This window comes from Podarcis vaucheri (assembly GCF_965113315.1).
Source record: "Podarcis vaucheri genome assembly, chromosome: 5".
Lineage (NCBI taxonomy): Eukaryota > Metazoa > Chordata > Lepidosauria > Squamata > Lacertidae > Podarcis > Podarcis vaucheri.
This window is the reverse complement of record NC_138763.1, coordinates 59,348,732-59,370,026: the sequence shown is the minus strand read 5'-3', so window position 1 is coordinate 59,370,026 and position 21,295 is coordinate 59,348,732. Positions and strand designations below refer to the sequence as shown.

The 21,295-nt window shown below is 40.7% G+C and overlaps 1 long non-coding RNA gene across 2 annotated transcripts; it reads left to right on the top strand.

Moving 5' to 3' along the window:
* Positions 1 to 135: 135 nt before the first annotated feature.
* Positions 136 to 9,276, top strand: LOC309532547. 2 transcript variants are annotated; one of them, XR_014219915.1, is made up of 3 exons: positions 136 to 242; positions 6,552 to 6,681; positions 8,614 to 9,276. It is a non-coding gene; the product is annotated as an uncharacterized lncRNA (long non-coding RNA). The 2 variants fall into 2 exon arrangements; XR_014219916.1 differs by lacking the exon at positions 136 to 242 and adding an exon at positions 345 to 441.
* The last annotated feature ends 12,019 nt before the right edge of the window (positions 9,277 to 21,295 follow it).

Sequence of the window (21,295 nt, the reverse complement as noted above, 5' to 3'; positions counted from 1 at the left end):
AGCCCTGGCCTACCTGGCAGCAAGTGAGTATGTCAAGTCCAACGTCCCGGGATCAAGCCACACAAGCAAAGCTCAGGAAACACAACCCAGAGTCAATCCAAGTAACCAAGTCCCACACTCAGGATACAGTCCAGAGTCAAACCTAAAGCAAAGTCCTGTAGAGGTTGAGGAACATCCAAGCTCCATCAACATGAGCAATTGAGCAGACCCAGCACCTCAGCTCTGCTGCCCTTCCACACTGGGTATGTTGTTTGCAGCATCTGAGCTTGATGAGGGAGCTGACCCTCACCTGTTTTGAGGAATCGCAAACCTCCTCCCAGAGCTAGTGAGCCCCACCTGGCCAGCTAGGGAGCTGGGCTGTGGGGCCCTGCCTGCCTTGGCCTCCTACAGTGCTGCTCCCTATGCCTCAGAGCCAAAGCCTTCTCTTCTTCTACTTCCATGGTTCGTTTTACATATCATATGTCCCTGCATATTTTAATAGCACATTCAAGGCAGGGGGGCAATTTACATCAGGTAAATGGTACAGGGAGAAAGGATTAAGCCTCTCATGCAACAAAACTGCTCCAAGCAAATTTGGACCTCTCATCCTCATGACTGCTTTTACATTAAAAATAACAATAATGACAGGCAATCCAGTAACATATTTCCTGTATCTCATTTGGTTTGGACTTCAGAAATTGATGCCTCTCGGGCATGCAAGATTTGAAGTGCCCACACAACATCACTGGAATAAAAATGTCAGCCTGTATCCCCCTTCTCATTTAACACAGGCTGAACCTCTTGGGGAAATCCAATAACTAAGCTAAAACATGTTTCTAATGACATGTTTGCAATATCCCAGTGTACTGTTTGCAAATTAACACACACACCCGTAAGCACCCTGAGAGTAGCATTTCCTATATGTTTTTGAAAGCTGCTTGTTCACTATGTATTTGGACACCTCTTAAGATACTGGAGAAAGAAAATGCCCCCCCCCAAAAAAAAAATTGGTTGGTACTTCCCTCCCGGTTCTCTTGTATGTGGATGACGCAGTGCTAATTTCCTTCTCCTGTGTGGGCCTAAGAAAACTTCTAAGATCTCTCACAGCCTATTGCAAAGCTGAACAACTAACAACCAACTATACTAAATCTAAAATTTATGGCGTTCTCTAAAAAAAGAATGAGACACAAATGGAGAATTGACAATAGATCAAATGAATCGTTTAAATACCTGGGCATAACTTTTCAGGAAAAGGGCTCATGGCATTACCAGGTTAAAAAAAATAAAAGTAGATTTTGATTCTTTAAAAAAAAATACTATTGAAAATGCCCAAAGGTCTACCAAAGCTATTATAAGGTTTTTCTATGGGAAAAGGGGCCAATATATTCTGGTAGCCTCCCAGGTCTTTGCTGCAAAAGTATTAACACAACTGACATACAGCTCCCAGATTTGCAACTTCCTAAATCTTTCTCCCCTAGAATCCTTCCAAACTAAGTTTTATCGCTGCCTGTTAGGGATCCCTTCCTGCATATCCAATATAGCTGTCCACTTGGAGGTTGGGCAAATCCCCATTAATGCTCGGATATGGATCCTGAAGATCCATTATTGGTTAAAACTTATTTTTTCCCCCAGTTGGGTTGGCTCCCTTAACCCTTCTGGATTCCTAACAATCCAAATGGAAAGCTACACTGCATGAAAAGCTAAGAGGCTTGGGGTTCTCCCCACAGGCCCTGATAGCTGTAGGTTATGAGAAAGCTAGAGAAAATTTGGGATGTGGAACTACAATGCCATGTGAGTGAGATGAATAAACACCCAGCAATAAAAGACAATGGGAGAGGGTTTACCCCAGCAATATATTTGTCAAAATTACAAATACCCAAATACAGACGGTTGTTCACCCTCACTAGATTAAACGTGCTGCCATCTCCCTTATTGCAGGGCAGATTCAAGGGTAACCCATACGCAGAATGAGTCTGTCCCTGCAGCTTGATGGAGGTAGAAACTGTCTCTCATGCCTTGTTATGATGTAGTTTCTACGGGGACATACGCTCGGCATTTATCACCCCTGCTATGCAAAAATCTTCAAATGGGTCCAAACTCCAATGTTTAAAATCTCTGGTAGAGGACAAAAATCCAGAGATCATGTTAGTAAAGGTAAAGGGACTCCTGACCATTAGGTCCAGTAGTGACCGACTCTTGCGGCGCTCATCTCGCTTTACTGGCCGAGGGAGCCAGTGTACAGCTTCCGGGTCATGTGGACAGCATGACTAAGCCGCTTCTGGCAAACCAGAGCAGCGCATGGAAATGCTGTTTACCTTCCTGCCGGAACGGAACCTATTGATCTACTTGCACTTCATGATTTCGAACTGCTAGGTGGGCAGGAGCAGGCACCGAGCAATGGGAGCTCACCCCGTTACGGGGATTTGAACTGCTGATCTTCTGATCGGCAAGTCCTAGGCTCTGTGGTTTAACCCACAGCGCCACCCGCATCCCTGGTGGCCAAATTCTATGCGATTGCTATAAAACTTAGAATCATAGAGTTGGAATAGACCACAAGGGCCATCGAGTCCAACCCCCTGCCAAGCAGGAAACACCATCAGAGCACTCCTGACATATGGTTGTCAAGCCTCTGCTTAAAGACCTCCAAAGTAGGAGACTCCACCACACTCCTTGGCAGCAAATTCCACTGTCGAACAGCTCTTACTGTCAGGAAGTTCTTCCTAATGTTTAGGTGGAATCTTCTTTCTTGTAGTTTGGATCCATTGCTCCATGTCCACTTCTCTGGAGCAGCAGAAAACAACCTTTCTCCCTCCTCTATGTGACATCCTTTTATATATTTGAACATGGCTATCGTATCACCCCTTAACCTCCTCTTCTCCAGGCTAAACATGCCCAGCTCCCTTAGCCGTTCCTCATAAGGCATCGTTTCCAGACCTTTGACCATTTTGGTTGCCCTCCTCTGGACATGTTCCAGTTTGTCAGTGTCCTTCTTGAACTGTGGTGCCCAGAACTGGACACAGTACTCCAAGTGAGGTCTGACCAGAGCAGAATACAGTGGCACTATTACTTCCCTTGATCTAGATGCTATACTCCTATTGATGCAGCCCAGAATTGCATTGGCTTTTTTAGCTGCTGTGTCACACTCTTGGCTCATGTCAAGTTTGTGGTCAACCAAGACTCCTAGATCCTTTTCACATGTACTGCTCTCAAGCCAGGTGTCCCCCATCTTGTATTTGTGCCTCTCATTTTTTTTGCCCAAGTGCAATACTTTACATTTCTCCCTGTTAAAATTCATCTTGTTTGTTTTGGCCCAGTTCTCTAATCTGTCAAGGTCGTTTTGAAGTGTGATCCTGTCCTCTGGGGTGTTAGCCACTCCTCCCAGTTTGGTGTCATCTGCAAATTTGATCAGGATGCCCTTGAGTCCATCATCCAAGTCGTTGATAAAGATGTTGAATAAGACCGGGCCCAAGACAGAACCCTGTGGCACCCCACTAGTCACTCTTCTCCAGGATGAAGAGGAACCATTGATGAGCACCCTTTGGGTTCGGTCAGTCAGCCAGTTAAAAATCCACTGAGTGGTAGCATAGTCAAGACTGCATTTTACCAGCTTCTTTACAAGGATATGATGGGGCACCTTGTCGAATGCCACCTTGTCGAACTTAGGGAACAAGTTGTGATATCATCATGATTAAGGTTTTAAATGACAACTTCAGGTTATATTTTAGTGCGTAAGATCTAATATATATATTATAATTGTTGCTATATCTGTACTGTCCCTGTTATACCGAACTGCATATTTAAATGTATCCCTATTGTGTTTCATGATTTCCCTGATATTGTATGTGAGCTGGAACTGGTCTGTGACTGAAATAATAAATTCATTCATTCATAACCAAATTTTGCATGATGGTTCCTGAGATCAAGTAGCAGGCTTTTGCATATGATATGATTGGGTGCCACTTTGAATGAAGATGGCACCCCAAATCTTTCAAATCTGTGCTGATTTCAATCACTGTTTTCAAAAGTGCACTGGGTTTTTTTTGGTTTCTTAGAATTCCCAAGCAAAGTTGAGTATGAGGCTGTTTTTTTAAAAAAATACTGAGTATAAAAGAAATTGGCAACAATGTCCAGGAAACTCAGTTGTTAGGACCACTTGGTTTTATAGTTTGGAGATCACTTTTGCCTAGCTGGCATGTAGCATTAAGCCAAACCATGACTTAACATGCTTGAGCAAGCCTGCATTTTCCCAAAGGGAAGATAGTGACTACAGTGCTCCTCTCCTGCTGTTGCCACAACATCCAAGGCCAAACCTAGCATTATGTCCATACCTGGTCTCATAGTTGAGCTCATTCCAGACAAAACTGTAAATAAGGTTTGTTCATGGTTTGTCTGCGAAAAATATACCAAACAAAATGCTAAGTCAAATCATGGCTTAAATCACAGCAGCCCAGGACTGGAGGAGTCAAGGGGCTGCAATGCAATATTCTTTCCCCAAGCCTACATGTTTTCTCTGTCACACGAAGCCATGGCTTGGCCTGTTGTTACATTGCATGTGAACTGGATCTTTGTGTCTCACCACATTTCCCAAAGGGCCAAGAAGGATTATGTAGGCTGCAGAGAAAGTGGCAGGTTTGCTAGAGAAGTAATTAGTTTTTCTTATGCTTGAGACATTTTCACTAGGAGCCCAATCGTATTTAAAATACTTGGATAGTACTGCACCTTACTGTTTAATCATCTGAATCCTGAAAGCGGTGGCATGTGAACAAACCTCTAACATACACTTCTCAAACCTTATATGCTTCTTAAACCTTTTATGTCAATGAGACTACTCTGGAATAAGTAGCTTGGAAGACTGCAGTCATGTCTTATTAAATCACTTACACCCTTGAAAAACTTGCCCATAGTCATTATTTGTCTTTTGCAAAATCAATTCTGCTTCTCAAGGCCAAGTGATTGCCATCATGTTAAATCATTATGATAATTTACGTCCTTGATAGCAAAAAGTAGGAGAAAGATGTGCAGCCTGCTGTTGTGCACATTTACTTGAAATAAGTTCCATTTAGTTCATTAAGACTCTTCACGTCTAAGTTACAATCATAGGATTGTGGCTGTTGGTTGTTGCTGGGGTGTGTTGTTGTTGTTGTTGTTGTTGTTGTGATCCAGCTAGGAGACATACATGCACATTGATTTTCTACTGGATGCTGAGCATCTACATGGCTGTTGTATGTACATAAACAGTTGTTCAATTCACCCATCAGAGCTGCAGCTAAGTAGTGTGCCTTTGGGACCAATCTATGCCGCATGGGAGACACGAGATACATGACTGGGTTTCCTGGTGTTTTACTTGCAAACAGTGCAGAAGGCTCTAACTTAGACTGGACCAGTGGTGCTGTGGCAGATACTTAACCCTCTTCCATCATGCCACCAAGCCATTTACCAAATCTAAATCCCATTTCTTGCCAAAGCTGGTGTTAACTCTGTGGTGGTAAAAATAGATATCTATTTATTGTCCAGAGGATGAAAGCAGCATTAGAGAAGGGAGATTTTTTTGGCAAATGACATATGAGAGCAAATTAAACTCGCACCCTAGCAATGTTGCTATGATTCAAATAGCCATCCAACTCCAGGCAATTGCCTTTATGAGACCTGATCACAGATTTCTCATGGCAGATAGCAACTAAACAATGCTGACCAGCTGTTGCAGGAGGTTGTGACCATAGGAGTGGGACAGAATTTAGTTTGCTGCATTTAAAAATGAACCTACCTAATTCTCACTTTCCAAAACAATGCACAAACTTAAACAATCCTTCAAAATATACACACCTCTGAGTTTTGCACTGCTGTTCTGCAGTCAACTAATGTGTACAAAAATGCATTTACTGAGGCAAAATGTGTGCCTACAGGTACATATGTGAGTGAAAGTTGCATCCAAAAATGCATTAGGATAAATTGTTTTTCAAAAATGTATATACAGTGGTATATACAGGTTACGTATATACAGGTTATGAACTTAATTTGTTCTGGAGGTCCGTTCTTAACCTGAAACTGTTCTTAACCTGAGGTACCACTTTAGCTAATGGGGCCTCCCACTGCCGCCAGTGCGCGATTTCTGTTCTCATCCTGAGGTAAAGTTCTTAACCCGAGGTACTACTTCTGGGTTAGCGGAGTCTGTAACCCGAAGTGTTTGTAACCCGAGGTACCACTGTATTAGGCAAAACTGCATACATCAGGAGAAATGTGCACTAAAATGTTGACAAATTTTCATGGGGACTTTAAAAAAGCAAACTTATGTGGAAATGTGGAGGACTGAACGGAAGACTGGAAAAATGAGAAATCAAGACAAACTGAAACAAACGGATTTTCCTATCCTTAGTTGTGGATTTAGTTCCCCTTCTCTGCTCCCTGTTGAACTGCTTATTGGTGGTCTGTAGAGCACTACACTACTGTAGAGCACAGCTGATAGGCCATCTTCTATAAGAACAATAAGCAGAATGCAACACCTTACATTGTTATTGTCTGGATGGCTTTTAAAATATCCATTATTTTAATCCCACTGTTTTGTTTTGTCCTAGCAATAAGAAACTGCTGTGCCCAAGGGAACTCCAGCCTATGAGTTCTGCTTCTGATTGAAGAAGGCTATTTGAATCTCCCTTTTCTTTGAAGAAGGCAGCCTAGAACAGGAACTGACTCACCTGCAATGTTGTATGTACAAAGAAAAATGTCCAGGAAATAAAGAAAATAACTATCATCACTGCCCCAAAGGGAATCAAATTACAAATTCATGACTTCACTGTAATCTGTTTTATTGCTGCTGAATGCTTTATTGGATCTGTGCAACCCCCTGCAGATAAGCTCAGAAACACGGCATAACCTACGGTAGAACATCTTTCATGGCTGTAAATGTTAATCTCATTATAAGGAGATTAACAATTCACAGACATGAAATTCTGGAATCATGTGCCCATGGTTTTTTCTCTCTTTTCTTTCTGAAGAGTTTATTCTTTAAATACCTAAATGCACATCATCTACTGCATATCTAAATGCACCACACACAAGAAAAATCAATTAATTCCTTAGGCATTAAATGAGAGTGATTGGAGCTCATTTATGTTGATTATCTACAAAACAGCTGCAATTGCTAACAATACAATTGTTTTATGATAACATTAAACAACCAGTTCCTGAGAAATTTAGGGCTTGGCCAGGCAGAAGCAGTAATGTGCTTGGCTCATTCTTCCTCCATTTCTTTTCCTGGAAGAAGCAACCCAGCCCAAGGTTGTTTAGCCATTGAAAAGGACAGACATTTTGATAACAATCTCAGTGCTGCTAATGTCACAAAACCCCAAAGGGTTCAAACTCTAGTTTTAGGCATACTTACATGGAAGTAAGCTTCTTAAAATCACTGCAAGTTTTTCCAGTGTAAATGTGTTTAAGACTTGGGATTTGGTCATATTACTTCCCAGATATCCTTACAATTCACATTGATCAGAGATGGCTGAAGGAAGATAAGGTTAATATAGAATTGGATGGGGAGGGCAAATTATATACAGCAGTAGTGGGGGACTTCTGATTGCAGGCCTCTTAATTCAACTATGACTACCTGTAGGCTATGACTACTTGTCAGTCACCTGACATCATATGATGGAAGCCATTGAGTGGCCCAGATGGCCAGCTGCTTTGCTCCAGCCAGAATCTTCATAGACAGAACTCTATACTATAGCTGTATTGTAAGAACAGCTATTTAAAAGCTCGCTTTCTTGAGCTCGCTTTCCCCCTCCTCCCTCCTCCCTCATGTGTCATGTTTCTACTCTAAAAGCCTTCTAAGCTAAGACAGGTTATAGATGCCTTATATAAATAAAAGAAATAAAGTTCCATGAGAGAGGGAAACATCTATCTCTGCACCCTAGACTGAGCTTGGAAATGTACAGGAAGTTTGTACAGAACCAGAGAATTATGCTCCAGCCAACTTACCTCTTCCAAAGGCCTGGTGGAAAGGAACTGTATGCTAGGATACTGCCCCAAATTTCATCACGTGAAATGTAAAGGTCTCGCCACTTTCCAAGTTAACAGGGTTGCAAATGGATGTTTTTTCTGGAAACATTTAACATGGAAATGAGTGCTAAACTTCTAATAGATTCCACTAGCCTTTCAGAAGTGGCTTCTATGCCATGTGAAGGATCACATAAAACATGGAAATCATCAGCTAAGGACTCGCCAGGAAAACAGAATAAAGAGCTGCCTCAGTGCAGCCCAAGGATATTTGACTGCCACTGACATTACAATCTTTTTGGTACAATGTAAATACATTATTATCTGCCCAGGCACCTTAAATTGGTTTCATTGCCTCTGCATGGATTATAGTTGGTTTTTTTGTATTCCAGTTTTATTGAATTATGAAGAATGCATGATGTGATTTTTTATTAATTTTTTATTAATTTTATTTTATTCATTTATATAAAAATAGTACACCACTGTGGAATCCACCAGGATATAGGGTGGGCTTAGAAATCTTTAAAATAAAAAATAATTAATAACCTTATTTTGTTAATTACAAATGACTATCAATGGTGTCTGCAATCCTGTACTCTTATCAGTTACTCTGGATTTTTTACAAATATTTTTTGTACATTACAGGTTCTGAGGATCATTAAAACTATTCGGATTCAGGAGTTTGGGGCTGAAACAATGCAGCATCTAGTCTGGGACACCTTGTTTTAAGGACATGTTGCTTTTATGTGAACTAAAAGAGCTACCTTTGAAAACAGAGGTCAATTTTCAGTTACTTGATAGCCGCTGAACAAAGAGGCCAGACTGCAAGTGAGCAGATGAAATCGAGAACTGTATTCAGGATCTGAAGGGTCTCCCTGGAACAGCATAATAAGGCTGCAACCCAGGGCTTTTACATTTCATATTCACTTTCATGGTTTGGGATTTAACAGAACTCCACAGTTTGGAAACGTTTTCTGAGGAATGAAAGTTTTGAACAGCAGCGGCTTTTTAAGCAGCCTTTCAACACCCAAGGAAGAGAACAAAGCCATGTCTGTTCAAGCAGCAGACCTCATTAACAGCAAGACCCACAGTAGCTCACACTGTTCGGAAAACAGTGCCTGTGACAAGAAGTATCTCTCTGGAGGTGTGGTCAAGAGGTGCCAGGTAAAAATCTTTTGCATTGGAGTGAAAGAGCATGTGATGATCAAGGATGCCGTGGGGACTCACTGGCTTCCCAAGCAGAGCAGAGCCCAGCGACGCTTCATTTCTACCTGGAAGGGGCTGCAAGGAACGGACAGGAATACAAAGCATGATGTAAGTGCAAAACAAATGCTACTGCTATGGTTTACGCAACACGTTTCAGTCAGGCTGTGGAAATGAAGTCATGCTGGTAGACAATCTGTTGTCTGGGTTTAATAAATGGGGTGCCCACCGAATATTGCTGGGCTGCAACTGGAAGTTGAACAAGGAAAGCATAACAATGCTCCCCTAGGAGCATTCCCATAATCCTTAGCTAGCAGGACCAGTGGTCAAGGATGATGGAAATTGTAGTCTAAAAACAGCTGGAGACCCAAGTTTGGGAAACCCTGATCTAGGTGGTGTTGTACACCAGCTCACATCACCCTCAGCTGGCATGACCAATGGTCAGGGATGATAGAGGTTGTATTCCAGCAACATCTGGAAAATCACATGTTTCTCATCCTTATCCTAGACCTATGTATTTGGTAGCATTGCCCATCAGATTCTGTTTGATTGTCTGTTAGAGTTAGGAATTCATGGCATAGCCTTGCAGTTTCTCCATTCCACTTGGACATAATCTTTGACCATGTCACTGAAGAGCATCCTCAGCAGGAAGGTTTAGGCAATTTCTCTCTGGGGTTTATATTGCAGATTACAACCTGCTTTATTTTTTAAAGGAAACTGCTAGATTTGGAGTTCATTGTCATCAATATACTAATGACACCCTACTTTGTTTCCTTTCCACCATTCCAGGAACAGCTGCTGAGTCTCTTAACCAATGTTTGAAGGTTGTGGGCTGGATAAGGGCAAGCAGACTGATGCTTAATCAAAATAGAATGGAGATAATGATATTTAGGGTACAATTGACCTTAGGGACATGTATTTGCTTGTTTCAGATGGGCTCATGCCCCTTTTGAAAGACTGGGTTCAGAAGACCTCAATCTGGGTCTGCTGTGCAGGTTGTGTTTATAGTCAGGAACCAGGAGTGTTTTTTCATTTATATCTGCACTGGCTTTTGTGGTAACTGCTCAAGGTTCCAGAAAATTGTATGACAGTATCAACAGGTGCAGAATTCAGTGGCATGCCTTCAGATGTGAACTGGACATAGGGAACAAATTTTATGTCATCTACACTAGTTAGCTGTTAGATCCAGATATAACTTAACTTGTAGGACTGTAAAGTCCTAAATAGTCTGGGCTTGATTTATTGAGGGAAAAAGTTTCCCCTTTCCAGCCTTTCTGCCCCTTCTTCTGTAAGATGAACTGTGCTTCAAACTTGCTCTTCTCAGGCAGTAACTGAGGGTTTGGTAGAGTGCATTTTTCATTCTAGTTTTGCAAATATGGAATGCTTTTCCAAGAGAGACTTGCCTAGTGCCAGCCTTGTGTTGTTTTAGGAGGACAGTAATGACCCTTTTTATCCTGCAGGTGATTTGGTAATTAGACAGTCTAGATAACTGCTATGCAATTCATTCCAGCTTTTAAATAATTTGCATTTGTTCTCGTTCTGATTGTATTTTATAAAATTGTGTTTTAATTGTCAGACCATTAGTCCATGTAGTTCAGTATTTTCTACACTAACTCTTCAGAGTTTCAGTCTTTCCCAGCCCTTCTTGGAGATGCCAGGCAGGGCTGTCAAGAAGGTGATACAGGGTTATGCATGAACCAGCCGCCCCCCACCTTCCCACACTTGGTTTACATGTTTAAAGAAAGTAAGTCAACTGGGCATTTACAAAGAAAGCTAGGAAGCAAAATGTGAATGTAGCTGTTTAAGGTTCTGGCAAGCAGCAAGGTTGCTAAGGATGCTTAATCCCTGATACTAAGCAATCAGTGAAAGGAATGTGGGGCATTTCCTGTAGTTTCCCTGCTGAGATTTGCTCTCCTCCAGCAAAAACAGCTTGCAGTGAAAAGCTCCTGATCAGGTAACACAAACAAAGCAAATGATGTGGAAATTAATGAGGAATAGGCAAAAGTGGAGTAGAGAAACTAATACTGTATTAAATGCATTACCACCAACCAGCAGACCAACCCAACCCAGAAGTTGGGAGGGGAATCTCCCCAAACAGCAGTAAAACCAAGAGAAGCTTCTTGCTGCTGGTGCCAACCTGATGCAAGATGGATGTTAGCTTGGTTGTGTACTGTACACTGGGGTATGTTTGTCTAAAGACTTTCCTCTGTGTCCACATTATTTCATTCACTCCCTGAATATTCTGCCTTTATAGTATAAAACACAGTTGGCTGGCTTTGGTATGTTTGACTCCCTTCAAATAAATTCAGCTTCCTTCCTGATGAGGAAAATTTGTGATATTGGTAAGTCCCCAGCCCCTCCTCTGATTTTCTGTGTCCCCCACACAGTTACTACTGATCAGCTTGCCATCATGGGCGGGACCATCCAAAGACATTTTGATACCTGAGGCAGATCCCAAAATGGTACTCCCTTCCCCGTCAGGGAAGAAAGGGTTATGGAAGAGCTACACCAGGAGCAAGCAGGGGCAAAGAAACATCAACATTGGGATCCACTTCTCCAGGTGGACCCTGCCACCTGATGCTGTCACCTTGCCTCACCTTATGCATGGGTCAACCCTGACACAGAGAACCATAAAACCAAAATATAAAATGCAAACGAATCAGCAAATCCAAGCATAAAATAATCAAAACACCCAACAGCAACAGCAAGTTAAAATTCCTATAGACTGCATTGTCTGTCTCCAGTCTTAAAATCATCTCACCATTATATTGATTGCATTCATTCAGGTGTTGAACAGATTTTACTGGCAATTTGATTCACATGTGCTGACCTTTACAAGGTGTGAAGAAATTCCTGAATGCCTTCCAGGACACATTTTGAGATCAGATAGGTACGGATGTCAAGCAAATTCATAATGGAGGGTCTCCTGTAATATTTAAAGTTATGCCAGTCCTGTTACTTATGTCATGAACTACAGTAACAAACCATACAATAGGTTCAGACTGACCCCCCCCCATTTACAAGGTATTCCACAGAGTAAAACAAGAGGCAGTTTTCATTACTGTTGGGGCGGGTTTTAAAAGTCAGCATATTTTATCGAAGAAAACAGGTATTTTTGTTTGCATAGAATATGATGGTTAGAATAACGCTTTTGTGCAAAATGAAAGCACCCTGACGGAGTATGTACTTAAAGTGCTAATTGTACCTAAAGTACTACTTGTAAGGAAATTTTGAGGAAGTTCCATTAGAGGATAAAATCCTCAAACCACCTTGCTATGGAAAAACCCTTTCGAAATAAGTGTGACAAACAGTGGAATTATGCATTGCTTGAAGTCCCATTATTCTAAATATAATCAGGCAATCTCTCGGGGTCTTTCTGTCCTGCTTTTTGCCCAGTCTAAAAGCTGTTGTAATTTTGAATTCGTCTTCCTCGAGATCCCAGCAGTCAACAAACTCCCGTGTCAGATATTCCGCAAGATTGTCTCTTTCATTCTCTGGAATCAATCTTAATTTCAAATTTCTCTCTTTTCTCTGTAACTCCCACAAGGCCAAAGTTGCGTCGTGCTCATAAACCTTCTTAGCGATCGGCTCTAATTTCTCTTGTGTCTCTCCAGCAGTAGCTTTAGCATCTTCAGCAATTTTACGCGTGGTAGCATTTCCCTCCACCAATTTATTTATAGATTCTGTGTTCTGGTTTAGTCTTACTGATATTTCTGTTAATTTTTGTGTATTTTCTGAAGTCTGTTTTGTCAGAGACTCCAAAGATTGATTTATTTTAAGCAGGGCTTCTGTCACGGCTTCCATAGAGACAGCCGTCCCTTTTTCTTGTCCTGTTGTTCCTGCAGATCCAGTAGTTACGCCTGAAATTGAGCCTCTTTTCTTTGTCTGTTGCTGCAGCTGTTGTTGTTGTTGTTGCTTGGTCTTGGCTCTTGTGACTATCTCTTCTTGTGAGCCACTCATGTCAAGGTCGTTTCCCACGGGAGCTATTCCCCGTTGGAAAATTCCACTGTCCCAAGCTGTGCCAAACTTTACTTTACCCTCTAGGGGGAGCAAATCAAAATGGCCAAAAATAAGATGTCCAAGTACAAAGACAAAGGAGAATATCCAAAGATGTAAAAAAAAAAATTTTTTTTAACACAGTTAAAGCAAATATAGCTGGAGGCTTGTAGCTACAAATTGCCACAGTTTCCCAATATATACTGTTTCGTCTTATGATGTACTGTAGCCAGGCACTGTATAAACTTTGTATCACAGTATCACTTTTACAGGAGAAAGTCAGTTCAGTGTCCTATTGTCCTAAAAGGCAGACCGTTTCATGCTTTTAATAACTGAGACAGCAGAGGATTTTTACTTTGAATAGATCGTGCAGTTACTAAAGTCTCTTTCACCTCCCCTCTGCCCTGCTAGCTAGAGGGGAGATCTAAGGTCTAAATGTCCGGTTTAGTTATATAAAAAGCAAGTTTCAACGGATGCAGATTTAGAGTTCCGTTGCTTTCACTTTCATGCAGTCGGGGGGAGGCAGACTTCCTTGATTTAACTTCCCCGCTTTTAGCCCGATTTTCAGAATTTAAAGGGTCCCAATTGTTTTCAGCTCCTACTCACGGGAATTCAGTCCAAATTTTCTTTCAGGAAGGAATTGGCGCTCTCCGCTTATGGCGACGTGGCTTCACTCCGCAGGCTGGGTAACGACTCTCAGCACCGCGCTCACTCCCGATGCCGCTCCGTAGCCTTTAAAAAGGCTCTTTCACAGTGGGCGCAAAGGTGCCCACCGAATCTCCTTGTTCTCAGGCTTCAGCGCCTGAGATTTTAGGGGACCCCCGCTCGCCGTAGCGGGTAAGACCCGAACTTGCGGAGCAGTCCTTCTCCGGAGCTCGGAGGTAGGACCGCCATTAAGCGCTGGCACCGACCGGAAGTCCCGACGAAAGAGACAAAATACTAGGACTACACTTTGAAAAGGCCTTGCAAATTGGAAATTCAGCCATACAGATCTTCAAAGATATCCCAAAATATATTCTGGATTTAAGAAACTTCTACAAGGATTTGGCTCTTCTGTTGAAGAAAAACTCCATCCGCTTCAGGTGGGAATTTCCACAAGGACTGTCATTTGACTACAAGGGAAAGAAGGTGAAAATAAAGACTATTCAAGACAAAGACAAATTCTTGGCAAGAAATCAGGAGGACCTGCAGAAGGGGACAGTGGACGTACTTGCAGAGCAGAGGAGAGTACTAGACATTCTGAATCTCTCGTTTGGACAAAAACCACCACCATCAGAAGAAGAGCAACAACTTGGAGCTGTTGGAGGAGCTTCAGAAAAATAATAAGATGGCTCTGCAATTCCTTAGTTGGAATTGTAATGGACTTAATGGGCCTTTGAAGAGAAGACAAGTATTCCATATTTTGAACAGAGAACAACTGGACGATATGTCTACAAGAAACTCATATAACTAGAGCCCATAGGAGACTACTTACAAATAAAAGACTAGGACAAGAATTTATTGCATCAGATAAAGTTAAGAAAAGAGGAGTTGTAATATATGTGAAAGAGAAATGGGCCCCAAAAATGATATTTAAAGATGAACAAGGGAGATATCTGGCAGTGGAGATACAAGTACAAGGAGAAAAATTTTTAGTTGTTGGAATCTACGCACCAAATGAAGGTAAATCTGACTTCTTTAAGAGACTCCATGAAACCCTGATGGACTGTTTGGATTACAATATGATAATCATGGGAGACATGAATGGTGTGGTCTCCACTAACATGGACAAGGCACAAAGACTAACAGTCAGCAAGGAAGGGAGACTTCCTAAGACTTTTTTCGAAATGACGGAAAACATGGACTTGATAGATATATGGAGAACAAGGAACCCTCTGGAGAGAGAGGGAACCTTTTTCTCTCAAGCAATGATGACCTGGACCAGAATCGACCAAATTTGGATTACTAGTGGTATGGCTCCAAAGGTTAAGAAGGTGGAAATCTGCCCAAAAACTTGCTCCGACCATAATGCCGTGAGGATGGAGATGAAACTTACAACTGGTCAATTTAGATGGAGAATGAATGACACCCTCTTTCGAGATAAGGAGATCCTTATGAAGGCCCAAAAAACCCTAAAAGACTACTTTGAAATAAATTTGAGGGCCGACGTGGAGAAAAGAGTGATCTGGGACGCAAGCAAAGCGGTGATGAGAGGCTTCTTGATTCAACAAAACTCAATAAAGAGGAAAAAACAAAATGAGAAAAAAGAAAAGATTTTGGAAAAGATAAAGGAAGGAGAGAAAAAATTAAGAACAAAACCAAAGTCCCAGGAGATTTTAAGAGAGATTAAGTTATATCAAACACAATATATGGAATTGATGAACCAAGAGATTGAATGGAAGATAAAACAAATGAAACAAAAGACATTTGAATCAGCAAATAAATGTGGCAAACTTCTGGCATGGCAATTGAAGAAAAGGCAGAAATTAAATACGGTTACAAGCCTAGAAGTGGATGGAAAGAATATATCCAAACCCAATGAAATTAGAAATTGTTTTTTGAGTTATTTTAAAAAGCTATATACTCAAGGCCCGCAAAATGAAGAAGATATAGACAAATTCCTTGATAAATATGGATTACAAAAAATCTCTCATCAAAGTAAGATGGATCTGAACCAGAGAATAACAGAACAAGAGATAGAGGCTGCCATTCAGAACATGCAACTGGGCAAATCTCCAGGACCAGATGGACTGACTTCCAGATATTACAAATCGTTGAAGGAATGGTTGATTCAACCACTAAAAGAAGTTTGCAATGAGATCCTTGAGGGAAAGAAGGCACCTGAATCGTGGAAAGAAGCATATATTTCACTCATACCAAAGACAGAGACTGAAAAGACTCAACTGAAGAACTACTGCCCAATATCACTACTTAATGTGGATTATAAAATTTTTGCAGATATTTTGGCAAAAAGATTTAAAAGAGTGTTGATGGAAAGGATTCATAAGAACCAAGCAGGCTTTCTCCCTAAAAGACACCTGGCAGACAATGTAAGGAATGTAATAGACATTTTGGAAAAGCTAGAGGTGAATATAAATACTAAAGCAGTATTGATTTTTGTGGACGCGGAGAAAGCCTTTGACAATATTTCTTGGAGCTTTATGATAAAGAACCTTCATGGGATGGGGGTAGGCCAAGGTTTTGAGAATGGTATGGCTGCAATATATTCTGAACAAAAGGCTAAATTGATTGTAAACAACGTAGTAACTGAGGAACTTAAGATAGAAAAAGGAACACGACAGGGGTGCCCAATTTCCCCATTACTTTTTATTTCAGTTCTGGAGGTGTTGCTGAATATGATAAGGAATGACCAGCAGGTTAAAGGAGTACAGGTCGGAGCTAAACATTACAAGTTAAGAGCGTTTGCAGATGACCTAGTATTGACTTTACAAGAGCCAATCACTAGTACGAAAAAGGTTTTAGAAATAATACAACAGTTTGGCCAGGTAGCTGGATTTAAGTTGAATAAACAAAAAACCAAAGTTTTAGGAAAAAACTTAACAGACATGGAAAAGGAGAAATTCCAAGAAGAGACAGGGCTGACAGTGGTTAAGAAGGTGAAATACCTAGGGGTTTATTTGACATCTAAAAATGTGAATTTGTATAAGGACAATTATGAAAAATGTTGGTCAGAAATCAAAAAAGATCTAGAAATATGGTCAAATTTGAAATTGTCAATGTTAGGCCGAATTGCGGTGATTAAAATGAATGTATTGCCTAGAATGCTATTTTTGTTTCAGACCTTGCAGATTCTTGACAAGATGGAATGTTTCAAGAGGTGGCAGAAAGACATTTCGAAATTTGTCTGGCAGGGCAAAAAGCCCAGAATTAAATTCAAAATATTGACAGACGCAAAAGAAAGAGGGGGTTTTGCCCTGCCGGACTTAAAATTGTACTATGAGGCAGCAGCTTTTTGCTGGCTGAAAGAATGGATGCTCCTCGAGAATACAGACATTTTGGATCTGGAGGGTTTTAACAATGCTTTTGGTTGGCATGCATATCTATGGTATGACAAAGTTAATAGTGCCTTTAAAAATCATATTGTTAGAAAAGCATTATATAATGTTTGGATAAGATATAAAGATCTGTTGGAAAACAAAACCCCTAGATGGGTGTCACCAGTGGAGGCTAAAGCAGTGAAGAAACTCAATATGGAGGTCGGATGGCCGAAGTATTGGGAAATTTTGGAACAGGATGGAGATAAGCTTAAACTACAAAGTCATGAGAAATTGAAACATAAAGTACAAAATTGGTTTCAATATCGTCAAATAATGGAGTTTTTTAAACAGGACAGGAAAATTGGCTTCCAGGTGGAAAAATCAAAACTAGAAACTGAGTTATTAGAACCCAATACTAAGAATTTATCTAGAATGTATAACTTGTTGCTGAAATGGAGTACACAGGACGAAACAGTCAAATCGGCTATGATTAAGTGGGCACAGGATGTTGGGCACAACATCATGTCAGCTGACTGGGAATGGTTATGGAACACTGGTATTAAATTTACAGCATGTAATGCCTTAAAGGAAAATATTATGAAAATGGTTTACAGGTGGTACATGACTCCAGTCAAGCTGGCAAAAATTTATCATTTGCCCGATAATAAATGTTGGAAATGTAGAGAGACTGAAGGCACCTTCTACCACCTCTGGTGGACGTGCCCGAAGATTAAGGCTTTCTGGGAAATGATCTATAATGAAATGAAAAAGGTACTTAAATGTACTTTTCCTAAAAAGCCAGAGGCCTTTCTCTTTGGCATTGTCGGCCAATTGGTGTTAAAAAGGGATAGAACTTTTTTTATGTATGCTACAACAGCAGCAAGAATACTCATCGCGAAGTATTGGAAGACACAAGATCTACCCACTCTGGAAGAATGGCAGATGAAAGTGATGGACTATATGACATTGGCTGAGATGACAGGCAGAATCCGTGACCAACGAAAAGAGACGGTGGAAGAAGAATGGAGAAAATTTAAAAGCTATCTTAAGGACTATTATAAACTTAATGAATGTTAAAGTGTTGTGGTTTTTAGAAACAAAGGGATACAGTGATATAAGGTCAGAATATAGAGAGGACTAAGATGACAGAGGTTGGAAGTAACAATTGGGAGTTGCTAAAAATTATGGACATTGGGATGCAGAAAGGGGGGGTATGGGGAAGTCCAAGAAAAGAGGTTTATGAAAATATGTTATGAAACTATACGTGTATGTTTGTCTCTTTAAGTGTTTGTTTGTTATTTAAAAAATTTTGTAAAACCAATAAAAATTCTATAAAAAAAAAATGAAGTCCCATTATTCTCTTTTTGTGAAGGCAGTCTTCTGTCTGGTAAAGCAGCTATGGACAGATTCAGATTTTTAAAGTGGGGAGGAGGGGGAAGCAGCTGTTACCACCTTTCCTTCACTGTGGTTTGTGTGCTCAAGCCCACCCACCCCAATTTCTTCTCTCCTGAAGAGATAAAAGATGCAGGGATAGGGACACAACTGTGTTGTTCCACTCCATTGCTCACTGACGGGTCTCTGAATTACACCACTTGTATGATTCTCCATACAAAAAATGTACTTCCTCATAGGAAACTAGGTGTCAGTAAGAAAAGGAGATTGAGCATTCCCTTCTGCCATCCAGTTTTCTATATGGGGAGGTGGTGATGATTAAGAACATGCAATCATAAATCCCCTACCCAAGTCCAAAGCGGAACAGCTCCAATTCAGGATTAGGCTATAATACACACTTAATGGGGCGGCAGGAGTGGTGGGAGAGCTCAAAGTAAAACATGCTTCTGAGTCAATGTGCATGAAATTGCTCTGCCAGCATCTCAACGAAAACTAGGTGTGACATGGAAGAGCCATGAAAATGACCTACCATTTAAATAAATAAATAAATAACAAGTGATAGTAGTGAAGCTGCATGCATGGGGTGGGACGGTGATTGGCAAATTTAGAGGGCTCCCAAAGCTTTTGTTTCCTCCACTGGAAAAAGACGCCTGCTTCATTAGGAAGTTGCACAAGTGAAAGTTTGAAAAGCCATTTTCCTCTCCCTCCATTGCACTATGGCCTTTGATCCCAATCAGGTCTCCTACATTTGTTTCTCAGTTTTAAAATGTTCATGGTGAATTGTGTTCATACATTTTGGGCATCTCATCTAATCTGACATTCATCTGGTCCAGAGTCAAAATAGGCAATCATACCCCAATTAGCAACCATTTCCATTTATTTTTGGAGGTTCTGTCAACACTTTTAATGGCACTAGGAGTTATGTGGAAGTTTTAAGCATATGTAAACAATGTAAGATGTTTATGCATATAGTATAATCTCTCAAGCAACATAATTTGCCTCATGTTTGAATGAGGTTATTACTGTTTCTTATAAATCCAATGTGCATGGTACAACTCAATGACAACAATGAGATTTTAAAGATTCAAGTGTCAAGGAGATAAACACATTACTCTGAACCATATTTGTGCTCTGCTGCTCTTTCAAATAGGCAGGTGGTTGTCTTCCAGAAAGTAAACACACGTGAAATTTGATCACTTCTCCATTGTACATGGAATAAATTATGGAAGACACTGTAATAGGATAAGCTCCTATGTAGCTCTTGACTCTCATTCTCTGATCAATGCAATAAGCAGAATTTCAGAGTTTTTGCAAGATGAAGTTGCACATTGATTTGTTTACTGTGAAATTCAGCAGGCAGCCAAGACTTGTTCTTTAGATTTTTGCAATAAACTAGGAAGGAATGTAGTCAGCATTGAATTAGATAATTCCTTTACATTTCAGTCCTGAATCTTCATCTTAAAATGAACTTAATTTAATTATAGTGAGGAAATATTAAGAAAGGGATCCAGTCCATAAAATATGCAGTACGAACTGCAGCTAAGAGCTACAAGAATACTCTTCGTTCTATGAATGCCAGTAGTCTTATAAAATCAGTGTAGCATATGGAATATTAGCTGAAGTCTTGAATAATACTTTTTGTGAGTTTCAGAAGCTGAAGCAGCTATCTGAATCAATTTCTTAGGGATGGAGAAGTCCTTCTGAGTACTAAAAGGTGCTATCCCTGGAATAAGTTGCATATAGCTTATAGTGCACCCCTCCTAACATCACCCTTCACTACCTGTGCCTCTTTATAAAAACCTGCCATTTGTCCAATTTGTTCCCTTTTACAGAAACACACAGAATAGTCTGGGCAGCTCAGTTGGTACAGCATGGTGCTGGTAATGCCAAGGTTGCAGCAGGTCTTATCCCTGGATGGGACAGCTGCATATTCCTGCATTGCAGGGGGCTGGACTAGATGACCCTCAGGGTCCCTTCCAACAATTCTATGATTCTAGAAATCCCTTCACTTGAGGGGAAAGGTATGCCCCTTATACTCTTCTAAAGCAGAATGTAATCTTGAAGATTTCCTACCCCTACTTTCCTCACTATTTATGCTGTGCTACTTAATTGTGAACTTTATCCTGTGTTAAACCTTCTCAAAGGCATTTCAAGGGTCATCAATAGTTTTCACTAGATCAGTCCTTTGATAAGTACAAACAACTCTTGAGATAAGATGAAGGAAGGAATTGTCATTTCACAATAACTGCGTTTTATTTGGAATATATATACTGTATTCCTGTTCCAGAAAATAAATATGGCTTAGGTCCCCACAGAGGAAATTTAGCAGGTACGAGTTCCACAAATTCTTCTGGGTTATGAGCCCAATCTGAATCTCCAAGAGCCCATTATTTCCTCCACTGCAGCTGTCAGGTAAATGCCTATCAAAACTGCATAGAAGAGACTGTGAAGGCAACTGTTGCCTTGCAAGGAAGAGACTCACTATTTATACAGCCAGAGAAGACTTGTTCAACTGCCTTCAGCCACAAACTTCAATCACTTCAAACATATGTTTGTGTAGAAAAAGTGGTCCTTTAACTCTTTATAATAGTTTAAAAAATACAATTAGAGGATCATAATATCCTCTCTTTTTTTCTACCAGTAGGGTGCCCAAACTGTGGTTTACAGAGCACTGGTGGCCAGTGAACTTCATTCAGGAGGTCCACAGTGTGTCTGGCAAAAGATGTCTTAAAAGCATTCAGCATCTAGCACAGTGCATT